We start from the raw sequence: 11,844 nt of genomic DNA on the forward strand, positions 1-11,844 counted from the left end.
CCTGCTGCTTTCCCCTGGCACGTTCGAACATTGCAAGATGTACCCAAAGATCCCTGCAAACATCACGGCAAAGAAATAAGCCTCATTGGCCCTTCTAGACTGTGCCGAACCATTTTTTTTGCCTCATCCCACCCAGTCCATCGTCCTCCAGAACGCTCCCATCCAAATTCATCTTAAATACTAAACATGACCCATCTGAGCTGGAGATGCGTTCCACACTCCCACCACTCTCTGAGTGAAGAAGTTCCCCCATTTAAACACCGATATCAAATCTCCCCCTCCCCCAGTTCTTCTCCGTCCCAGGGAGTAAAGTCCTCACCTATTTAACCTTTCCCTAGAACTCAGTCCCTGAAGTCCAGGAAACATCCTAGTCAATCTTCTCTGCCCTCTTTCGATCTTACTGATACCTTTCCTGCAGTTAGGTGACCAAAACCCTGTGCTTTAACCTTTCCCTAGACCTCAGTCCCCGAAGTCCAGGCAACATCCAAGTCAATCTTCTCTGCCCTCTTTCGATCTTACTGATACCTTTCCTGCAGTTAGGTGACCAAAACCCTGTGCTTGCAGTCTCTTCAATCTGAGGCGCCTGCAAGCTCACACCAAGACACAAGAGAAACTTGTCCGTGAACTACTCTTTGCAGATGATGCCGCTTTAGTTGCCCATTCAGAGCCAGCTCTTCAGCGCTTGACGTCCTGCTTTGCGGAAACTGCCAAAATGTTTGGCCTGGAAGTCAGCCTGAAGAAAACTGAGGTCCTCCATCAGCCAGCTCCCCACCATGACTACCAGCCCCCCCACATCTCCATCGGGCACACAAAACTCAAAACGGTCAACCAGTTTACCTATCTCGGCTGCACCATTTCATCAGATGCAAGGATCGACAATGAGATAGACAACAGACTCGCCAAGGCAAATAGCGCCTTTGGAAGACTACACAAAAGAGTCTGGAAAAACAACCAACTGAAAAACCTCACAAAGATAAGCGTATACAGAGCCGTTGTCATACCCACACTCCTGTTCGGCTCCGAATCATGGGTCCTCTACCGGCACCACCTACGGCTCCTAGAACGCTTCCACCAGCGTTGTCTCCGCTCCATCCTCAACATCCATTGGAGCGCTCACACCCCTAACGCGAGATGGCAGAGGTCGACAGCATCGAGTCCACGCTGCTGAAGATCCAGCTGCGCTGGATGGGTCACGTCTCCAGAATGGAGGACCATCGCCTTCCCAAGATCGTATTATATGGCGAGCTCTCCACTGGCCACCGTGACAGAGGTGCACCAAAGAAAAGGTACAAGGACTGCCTAAAGAAATCTCTTGGTGCCTGCCACATTGACCACCGCCAGTGGGCTGATAACGCCTCAAACCGTGCATCTTGGCGCCTCACAGTTTGGCGGGCAGCAGCCTCCTTTGAAGAAGACCGCAGAGCCCACCTCACTGACAAAAGGCAAAGGAGGAAAAACCCAACACCCAACCCCAACCAACCAATTTTCCCTTGCAACCGCTGCAATCGTGTCTGCCTGTCCCGCATCGGACTGGTCAGCCACAAACGAGCCTGCAGCTGACGTGGACTTTTTTACCCCCTCCATAAATCTTCGTCCGCGAAGCCAAGCCAAAGAAAAAAGAGAACTCAGTCCCTGAAGTCCAGCCAACATCCTAGTGAATCTTCTCTGCCCTCTTTCGACCTTACTGATACCTTTCCTGCAGTTAGGTGACCAAAACCCTGTGCTTTAACCTTTCGCTAGAACTCAGTCCCTGAAGTCCAGGCAACATCCTAGTCAATCTTCTCTGCCCTCTTTCGATCTTACTGATACCTTTCCTGCAGTTAGGTGACCAAAAACCTGTGCTTTAACCTTTCCCTAGAACTCAGTCCCTGAAGTCCAGGCAACATCCTAGTCAATCTTCTCTGCCCTCTTTCGATCTTACTGATACCTTTCCTGCAGTTAGGTGACCAAAACCCTGTGCTTTAACCTTTCCCTCGAACTCAGTCCCTGAAGTCCAGCCAACATCCTCCTCAATCTTCTCTGCCCTCTTTCGATCTTACTGATACCTTTCCTGCAGTTAGGTTTAACCTTTCCCTAGAACTCAACCCCCCAACACACACCCATCGCACACAGAAAACATCCAGCGTAGAAACAGCCCAGGACGTGCAAGAGGAGCTGGGGTCGCCTTATTGACCCTCCAGACTCCTGTCGCCCGCTCTCTAATGACAAGGAGGAATATAAAGTGGGGGGGGGGGGGGGACATTTCTCAAATGTCCACGTTGGACTGGAAAGCCCCCCCACCCCCCAGCCGCTGAGAAAGTTATTAACCCGCCCCGACAACGCAGCCTTGTCTCAAACAACCTACCCCCAGAGCCCGTCTCGCACTGCATTCAATTGAAAAGGAAAGTTGGAAAGTATCCGAGGCTGGTCCTTCCAACTTCACCCGCGTTGACCAGAGAACGGGGCTTGACTGCACCATCACAGGGTGCCACCTCTCCCTTCCAACCCCCCACCCCCCAACCCGCTGGTACCCCCGGCTGTCAGAGACGGGACATTGCGTGCCAGGTCTCCCCTTGGACAGAGGACCGAGCCCAGCGCACGTACCTTTCCTGAACGGGGCGAGCAGCAGCTCCTTGGGACAGGCGACTTGACTCAGTCGGCACAGAATTTGGGAACTGCTTTCTCTCTCCCAACCGAAGCCAGGCTTTGCATTTTCAACGGAGGAGCCCTCGGGCCGCTTTGTTCACCCCCCCTATTTGCGAGACACTGATTTGTGGGTTGTATTGATCATCTCCCACTTCAGCAGATACATCTCAATGCATCTGGCACCGATACAATGAAGAGGCGGCGGGGGGGTTGCCCGCAAAACCTGGCCTGGAGTCCCAAGTTCTGCCGGAGCCGGGAGCTGGGTCCGAGCAGAGCGAGAGAGAGAGAGCCCAGCAGAGCTTCGCAGAGAGATTTCTGTCCTGAAAGAAATGGATTTGGAGGGGGGGGGGGGGGGGTTTGATTTAGGACTTCGCACTTGATGTCGAGTATGAATGCTTTCCAAAGAAAATCCACCACTTCCCCAAAAGGAAGGTAACAAAAATATTGAAATTCCCAATCAAAACCATAACTGCGGGGAATTGGAAACTGAAATCTGTTGAAAAGAATCCCAGAAAAGGTTGGTTGCACTTTGCAGACTCAATGTGAGAGCAGTGAGCTTTAAATTCGTAGAGTTCTGCAGCACAGAGACAGCCCCCCCCCCCCCCCCCCCACATCTTGTTCATGCTGTGTTCAGCATCTCTCCCGCCAAACCATTCCTATCCATGGACCTGCCCGAATGTCTTTTAACTATAACCATTGCCCGTGCTTCTACCACTTCCACTGGCAGCCTGTGCCATATGCCTCACACCACCAAGTTCAGGGCCAGCTGCTACCCCTCCACCATCAGATTCTTCATCTTGAAAAAAAAAATTAGCCCTACAGCACGGTAACAGGCCATTTTGGCCCATGAGTCCGTGCTGCCCAATTTACACCCAACTGACCCAACAACCCCCCAGTTACAGCACGGTAACTGGCCATTTTGGCCCATGAGTCCGTGCCGCCCAATTTACACCCAACTGACCGACAACCCCCCAGTACCTTTTGAAGGGTGGGAGGAAACCGGAGACCCGGGGAAAACCCCTGCAGGCACAGGGAGAACATACAAACTCCTGACAGACGGCGCGGGATTCGAACCCCAGTCCCGATCACCGCTCACCGCTACACCAATCATGCCGACATCTTTTTTTTGACTCCTCGAAAGCAAACTTAATCAGGGACTCATTTAAGGACTCTATTGATTTTTAAATTATCCCTTGTATTGCACAGTCAGTTCATTTACATTTCTTCATTTGTTTACATGTGTACATTGTTCACAGTTTTTTTTGGCACTGCCAATAAATGGTAATTCTGCTTTGCCCACCAAAAAAAGCTCAGAGTTCTATGTGATGCCATTCATATACTCTGACAATAAATTTGACAGTGTTTCTTTTAAATCTTTCCCTGTTCAACTAAAATAAAGATTTGGATTGAATGATAAACTATCATCATTAATTCAATGCTGGATATCCGAAATAAGAGAATTTTCAACGCAATAAAGAGAGGATGAGGAATTTGAAGCAAAAACGCCACAGATGACGTAATTCCGAAATAAAATCAGAAAATGCTGGGATGCTCAGCAGGTGAAGCAGCATCTGTGTAGAGAGAAATAGGATTAACTTTTTCGGTCCCCCATTCTTTGTCAGAGTTTAAAAGAGCTGTGCAGGGCAGGACTTAGCCAGATAATCCGAAGGGCTTTACTGTGCTGCGAGGTTCTAGGATCTAGCGTGGATGGTACCTAGAACGTTTTGAATTGTGAGTGGAAACAGGAGTATCCAGAAGAAACCCACGGAGACATGGGGAGAATGCCCCTATAGACAGTGGCCAGTTCGAACCCCAGTCCTGATCGCTGGCGCTGTAACAGCGTTGCATTAACCACTATTCTAACCATGCTGCCCAACACTTCATGTTGGATGAAGATATTTTTAAACTTTAATTTAAATAAAATTAGATATACAGCACGGTAACAGGCCATTTTGGCCCATAAGCCTGTGCCATCCAAGTACACTCAATTAACCTACACAACCCCCGGTACATTTGAATGGTGGGAGGAATCTGGATCCCCCCAAGAAAAGCCCAAGCAGACATGGGGAGAACTTACAGACAGCACGAGATTTGGACGCCGGTCTCAATCGCTGGTGCTGTAAAGATGTTGCACTAACCGCTATGCCAACCGAGCTGCCCCATTGTGCTGATGGGCATGTAATATACTGGTCTATATTCCAGGTGCTATCAGACCTGCTGAAGATTTCCAGTGTTTTCTGTTTTTTAATTATCTTTACATTTACATTTAAATTTAAAAAATTCAATTGCATCAATTTTCTGTCAGATTTGCACCTCACATTTACCTTTTTATTATTGTTGAAAGGATTTTATTTCAAAATCTTTAGAAGTTCAGGAGGGGATTTCAGTCTCCACACCCCTGCATTTACAATAGTCTTGATGGTAGTCTCGGCCATTCCTAATTCACCAACCTTCCTCCAGTTTCCAGGTATTCTGCACCCGCTGCCATCCAAAAACATCCGCTTGTCTCCAAATTTCCATGAGGTAAACTTCAGAACCTCCCTCCCCACCTCTCAGCTTTTCCATCAGTCACCGCCCACCTCCTTACTTGAACTTTTGGTGTTCAGTTTGTCGTCTTTTCCAAGTTCGCAGGCATTGCTGACACGACCAGCATTTTATTAAGGAAGGCCCGGTTGGTTGTCAGTTCTTCTGGTGATCGAGACTTGCCCCAAGGTCTCCTTAAAAACACAAAGTCTTTTTTCTGTTCTCAAATGCTTCCCTGAAACAACTTTTATGCTTTGTTATACAACAGCAAAACAAGACATTCATCCCAACTTATCCATGTTGTCAAGGCGCCAACTTGAACGAATAGATTTGACCTGCATTTGGCCTAAATACCTCGCAGATACAGGTACACTATAGGTACAGGGTACACATTAGTACAGACGCATCAAGATCAGGCTGAGAAATAGTTTCTTCGGGTCTCTTATGGATAAAATGAGTAAATTACTCCAAAATATTTATACATATTTATTTTATATTATATTTTACATGTCTGCGATTATTATGCGGTCTGGAGAAACACTGTTTCATCTGGCTCTATAGGGTTTGTTATGCACTAACAACCCTTTCAATTATGTTGGAGACTGAAGGGTTTTTGTTAGCATTGACACGGGAACAGCAATGGATAATTCACCAGACAATGGCAAATTCAAAATTATTGTTTCATTGAACTATTAACATAACATTTCTTACTCAACTCCAAACTTACTGAATTCTAAACTTAACCCCGCTATGCACAAATAAAAAATGTGTGTGTGATTGAAAGTCCCACTCTGAAAAGTCAATTTTTAAAAGTACAGCATCATTTTAGTCTTGCTTGAAGGTCTTAAATTCTCAGTTCAGAAATAATGATAAAGCACTTGTAAACATTATATCTTCAGGCCTCTTTTACTCACACATGTTTTCCACATGAAGAATTTGCCCTCTTCTCAGAGACAGCAAATGTGGGTATTTTCTTCCACGATGAAGTCACAAACCCAGACAATGGTTAAACAAAGTGGCTAAACACAAAAATGGGCCCCGTAGAATTCTGTCCTCTTTTCCCAAAGAGACAGTAAAGTGGTCTTCATTAATTCAAAAGCCACAGATTATGTGTTCCCCTTTTTGCTGGAGTAACACCCAACAAACAGCACTGATTCTGGTTACTGTAACTCAACCCTGTCTTTCACAAGGTTTCAACCCCTGTATGTCACAGGGTTTTGACTTCTGTAAACTCCAAGCTGAACTGTTCCAAAACTGATATCTGAATTCAGTAATATATTTTACCAAGTCATGTGACCATAACATCATCACTGAGGTGAGTTCCAATTCTTGGAAACCACATGACCATGAGTTTCATTTCTACCAAAATTCTGTTCCTTTTTCAAAACCATTCCATACTCATAACAACCTCGGACCTCATCTCTGTTCAAGAGGCTTAAGTGCCATTGATTAAAAACAGATGGCTTCCTCAGCAGTTCCTGAATAATTAAGACCCACTTGAAATCCATTCGCTCTGTCTGTCCAAGGCACATCGACTCCAAGAATGAACCCTCTTCTCAGAAAACAATGGTTCTCTATAAATGTGCTGTGACCTGCGTGTGACCCTGTCCCAGCCCACAGCTAACTTACTAAGAATACGGATACAATATTTTAACTCTATAATTTAGAGGGTGTAGATGAAAAATGGAGGATATTCAAAAAATAAATTTTGAGGGTACAGATTAGTTATGTCCCAGTGAGGATCAAAGGAAAGGCTGGAAGTCATAGGGAGGCTTGGTTTTCGAGGAATATTGGAAATTTGGTTAGGGAAAAAGGGAGGTGTACAAGAGGTATAAAGAACAGGGAGCTGACAATTTGAAGGGGGACTACAAGGAATGTAGAAGGAATCTTAAGAAAGAAATTAGAAAGGCCAAAAAAAGGCATGAAGAGGCTTTGGCTGACAGAGTAAATATAAATCCAAAGGGTTTCTATAAGTACATTAAAAGTAAAGGATTAGTGAGGGATAAAATTGGTCCCCTTGTAGATAGCGAGGGTAGGCTGAGTGAAAAGTCAGAGGAAATGGGGGAAATTTTGAATGATTTCTTTGCCTCGGTATTCACGAAGGAAAAAAATGTTGAACCAGTTGAAGTAAAGAAGAATCGTGGGGAGGTCATGAAGCATATAAGGATAACCGAGGAGGTAGTGATGGCTGTGTTAAAAAAGATAAAGGTGGATAAATTTCCGGGACCGGACAAAATATTCCCAAGGACACTCAGGGAGGCTAGTGGACAGATAGTGGGGCCATTAACAGAGATATTTAGGATGTCACTGGCCACGGGGGTGGTACCAAAGGATTGGAGGGTGGTGCATGTTGTTCCGCTGTTTAAGAAAGGGTCCAAATGTAAACCTGGGAATTATAGGCCCATGAGTCTGACGTCTGTGATGGGCAAGTTGATGGAAAGTGTTCTGAGGGATGGTATTTACAAATATTTGGAGGTACAGGGATTGCTAGGGAGTAATGAGCATGGTTTTGTCAGGGGTAGATCATGCTTGACAAACCTGATTGAGTTTTTCGAGGGGGTTACAAAAAAGGTTGATGAAGGGAAAGCTGTGGATATTGTCTATTTAGACTTTAGTAAAACTTTTGACAAAGTTCCCCACAGGAGGTTAGGAAAAAAGGTGGAGGCGTTAGGTATAAATGAGGAGGTAGTCAAATGGATTCAGCAATGGTTGGATGGGAGGTGTCAGAGAGTAGTGGTGGAAAATTGTTTGTCCAATTGGAGGCCGGTGACTAGTGGAGTTCCTCATCCATGAAATTCTTTAACTTTTGTCTACCGAAAAGCAGACAGGCAGTTGCCACTTTTGTCCAGCACTCCTCACAGAAGCCTACACCACCTGGTGTTCCTAGGTGTTCTCCCCTCCAAGGACTGACCAAGCGTGCTTACCTTCTAAGATCAGACGATCTCAGGACAGTCAGATGATAATAAACTTGAACCTTTCCCATCATTGAAACTTGTCCAAATGTCTTTTAAACATTCTAATTCTCCCTGCCTCGGCCACACCCTCTGATGGCATTTTCCATTTACCCACCGCTCTCTGTGTGTGAAGCTTTCCCCTTAGAACCCATTTAAACCTTTCTCCTCACCTCTGCTTTCAGACTCTCCTTACCTGGGAGAAAAAAATATCAGTGACCTTATCCATGCCCTCATGTTTTATAAACGACACTTTTTCCCATCTCAGACACCTTCCACCATGGAAATAGTCCTGGCCTATCCGCTCTCCTTATAAATCAAGCCCTCTCTTTAGCCTAACCTCATCCTGTCCATAGTACGGCAACCAGAATGACACACAATACTCCAAGCCTTTATAAAGCACTGGTGAGACCTCTCTTGGAGTATTGTGAATGGCTTTGTACTCCTCATTTAAGAAAGGATGTGCTGACATCAGAGAGGGTTCAGAGTAGGTTCACAAGGATGATTCCGGGAATGAAAGCATGAGGAGCGTTTGAAGGCTTTTAGCTATTCAGTGGAATTTAAGACAATGTTGGGGGGGTGGGGAGAAGGAATCTCATTGAAACATTTCAAATGTTGAAAGGCGTGGACAGAGTAGATGTAGAATGGTTGTTTCCCATGGTGGGAGTGTCCAGGACAAAAGAATACAATTTCAGGATTGAAGGGCATCCGCTTTGAACAGAAATACAGATAAATTTCTTTAGCCAGAGATTGCTGAATCTGTGGAATTCATTGCCACAGGTGATTGTGGAGGCCAAGTCATTGGGTGAATGGTTCTTGATTAGCCAGGGCATCAAAGGTTAAGGGGAGAAGGTTGGGCTGTGGGGTGGAGTGGGAAAATGGATCAGCTCATGATGAAATGGTGGGGAAAACTCAATGGGCTGAATAGCCTATTTCTGCTAAAAGTCCCAGCCCAAAATATTGAGCAGACTTCTCTCATATGCACGCTGCTCAAACCTGAAGAGTTTCTCCAGCAGATTGCTTTCTGTTCCAGATTCAAGAGCCTGCAGCCTTGCACATTGGCAACGTGATGTCTTAACCCTTACCTTCATCCAGTGAAAGCAACCGTGCCAAACGCCTTCCTCAGCACCCGCGTGCCCACTTTCAGGCGATCATGTAGACCTGCTGCAAAGTCTCTGTTCTGGAACCTTCCCCAGGGCCTGTCATTGACTGAGTATGTCTTGACCTGGTTTAACCTCCCAAAATGTATCGTCTTGCATGTCAATCTTGACTTCCATCTGCCATTCCTTTGTCCCTTTTCCCTCAGGGATGTGCTGCCTGCAATATGTGAAATAGTTAGTCCTTTTGACTGATTTCTCCATTCATTTGTCTTCTCAAGATATGGATTATTAAGGGGTGTGTTTAAGAAGGAAAGGAGAAAGGGAAATTTAGGGCTTCAGACCTTGGTGATGCAAGTCAAATGCACATGAAGCTGGGCTTCAGTTTGAGATTGGGAATCTCTGTTAAACAAGATGCTGGGGTTGAGTGCCATGCACAATCGAGCTGGCATGGTTAGTACAACGCTTTACTGCGCCAGCGATTGAATCGCACACTGTCTGTAAAGTGTTCGTACATTCTTCCCGTGTCTGCATTGGTTTTCCCCAGAAGCTTCAGTTTACGCCCTCTGCTTGTAATGTACTGGGGGTGTAATTTGGGCGGCATGGACTCGTGGGCCAAAATCACTTGTAACTATAGTGTAGGTCTAAATTTAGCATCGATGGGAAGTAAAGGGAACCAACATTTTGGGCCTGAGCTCTTGGTTGGATAAAAGCAAAAAACAAGCAGATTCCAGAATAAAAAGAGAGGAGAAGAAGGAGCAAGGGGTGTAGCCACATGGGGACCATTGGATGCAGTAAATGACTCCTACAGTTTCACAAATGAATCCTAGAACCAGAGAACATTTAATCTCAGAAACAGGACCTCCTGCCCTTCTAGTCTGTGTCAAACTATTATTCTGCCTTGTCCCAATGACCTACAACCAGGCTATATTTCCTCCATAGCCCTCTCACCCAAGTACCCGTCTAAGTTTTCCCAAATGTCAAAATCAAGCCAGCATTTACCAATTTAGCTGACAGTTTGTTCCGCACTCCCACCATTCTCTGCATGAAGGAGTTCTCTCTAACACTCCCTTTAAACTTTCCCCCTGTCACCTAAACCCATGTCCCCTAGTTTTTATCTCTCCTCACCTAGAGCATGCCTTCACTTGGAAGAATTGTTTAGGGCTCTGAATGGTTCAGGGGCCAGTGCAGAACTCCAGCGATCAGATCAGATTTCAGATTTATCGCCTGAGTGCATGCATGACATCACATACAACCCGAAGATTCTTCTTCCTGCGGGCGAGGCAGAATTGCCACTAATTGGCAGCGCAAAATCAAGTAAACTGTGATAGTACAGGTCTATCACCAATGTACATAGTGTATATAGTTACTGTATCTAGACTGTGCTTACAGCGATTGGCTGAGAGCTAAGCCACACCTATTGTTTGGGCCTTAAAGGGTTGTGTCCCTAGCCAGGTCGGATCATTCCGGACTGGTCGGCCACCTGTGAAGAGCTCCTGTCTTTTGCTAATAAAAGCCTTGGTTTGGATCAACAAGTCTTTGGTTCTTTCGACGAGCTCTACAATTCTATTAGCAAAAAGAATTTTTTTTGAAAGGGATGGAGCGTTTAACTCGGCCAGAAAAACTTGATATCGACCCACAGTCAGCTACAGCCTTCAAAGCCTTTAAGTTCTGGCTGCTGAACTTTGAAAACTTCCTGAGATTCATTCAGGTAGAGGAGGATAACCAGCGTCTAACAGCATTGCTGTCTATGGTGTCCTTGAGAGTCTACGAGAACATCCAGGATGAGACTACTTACACCGCAGCCATAAAGGTACTGAAAGGACTGTATGATCAACCGGTGAACAGAGTTCATGCCCGGCTCGTGCTTGCGTTGAGGAAGCAACAGCCCGGTGAGTCCAGCAGGGCATATTTACACGTATTAAAGGCATTGGGCAAGGACTGTAACTGTGTGGACAAAACTGACTACAGTACAATAAAAAAACAATAAAATGCACAAGTGAGAGTTCTTAAATGAGTCTCTGATTGAGTTTGTCATTGAGGGGTCTGATGGTGGAGGGGGAGCAGCTGTTCCTGAACCTGGCGGTGCGAGTCCTATGGCATCGATACCTCTTTCCTCATGCCAGCAGCGAGAACAGAGCGTGTGCTGGGTGGTGTGGATCCTTGATGATTCCTGCGGCTCTCCGATAGCAGCATTCCCTGTCAATGTTCTCAATGGTGAGGAAGGTTTTGCCCGTGATGTCCTGGGCTGTGTCCACTACCTTTACACTCAGGGGTTTGGTGTCCCCATACCAGGCCCATGACGCAGCCAGTCAGCTCACTTTCCACCACACCAGGGTTTCTCGTGTTATGCCAAACCTCCGCAAATACCTGAGGAAGTAGAGGTGCTGACGTGCTTTCTTTATGATGCCATTTGTGCATCAGGTCCAGGAGAGATCCTCCAAGATAGTGACTCCCAAGAACTTAAATTTACTCACCCTTTCCATCTCTGATCCCCCAGATCACCGGATTGTAGACCTCTGAAGTCAACAATCAGCTCCTTGCTTTTGGTTAAATTGAGTGCGAGGTTGTTGATGGTGCACCATTTAGCAATGGTTTCAATTTCCTTCTTGCATGCTGACCCGTCGCCCCTTTTATACAGCCCGCTA

General features: G+C 46.0%; 1 protein-coding gene across 8 annotated transcripts in view; it reads right to left on the minus strand.

The window, feature by feature from the left end:
- The window catches only part of adgrl2a (adhesion G protein-coupled receptor L2a), a 905,078-nt gene extending 902,297 nt beyond the window's left edge, over window positions 1-2,781 (minus strand). For all 8 annotated transcript variants that reach the window (XM_069939357.1, XM_069939367.1, XM_069939363.1 and 5 more), the window contains exon 1: window positions 2,584-2,781. The gene's annotated coding sequence lies outside the window, so the exon portion shown is untranslated. The remainder of the gene's footprint in view (window positions 1-2,583) is intronic.
- Window positions 2,782-11,844: the final 9,063 nt, after the last annotated feature.

This window comes from Narcine bancroftii, chromosome 5 (assembly GCF_036971445.1).
Source record: "Narcine bancroftii isolate sNarBan1 chromosome 5, sNarBan1.hap1, whole genome shotgun sequence".
NCBI lineage: Eukaryota > Metazoa > Chordata > Chondrichthyes > Torpediniformes > Narcinidae > Narcine > Narcine bancroftii.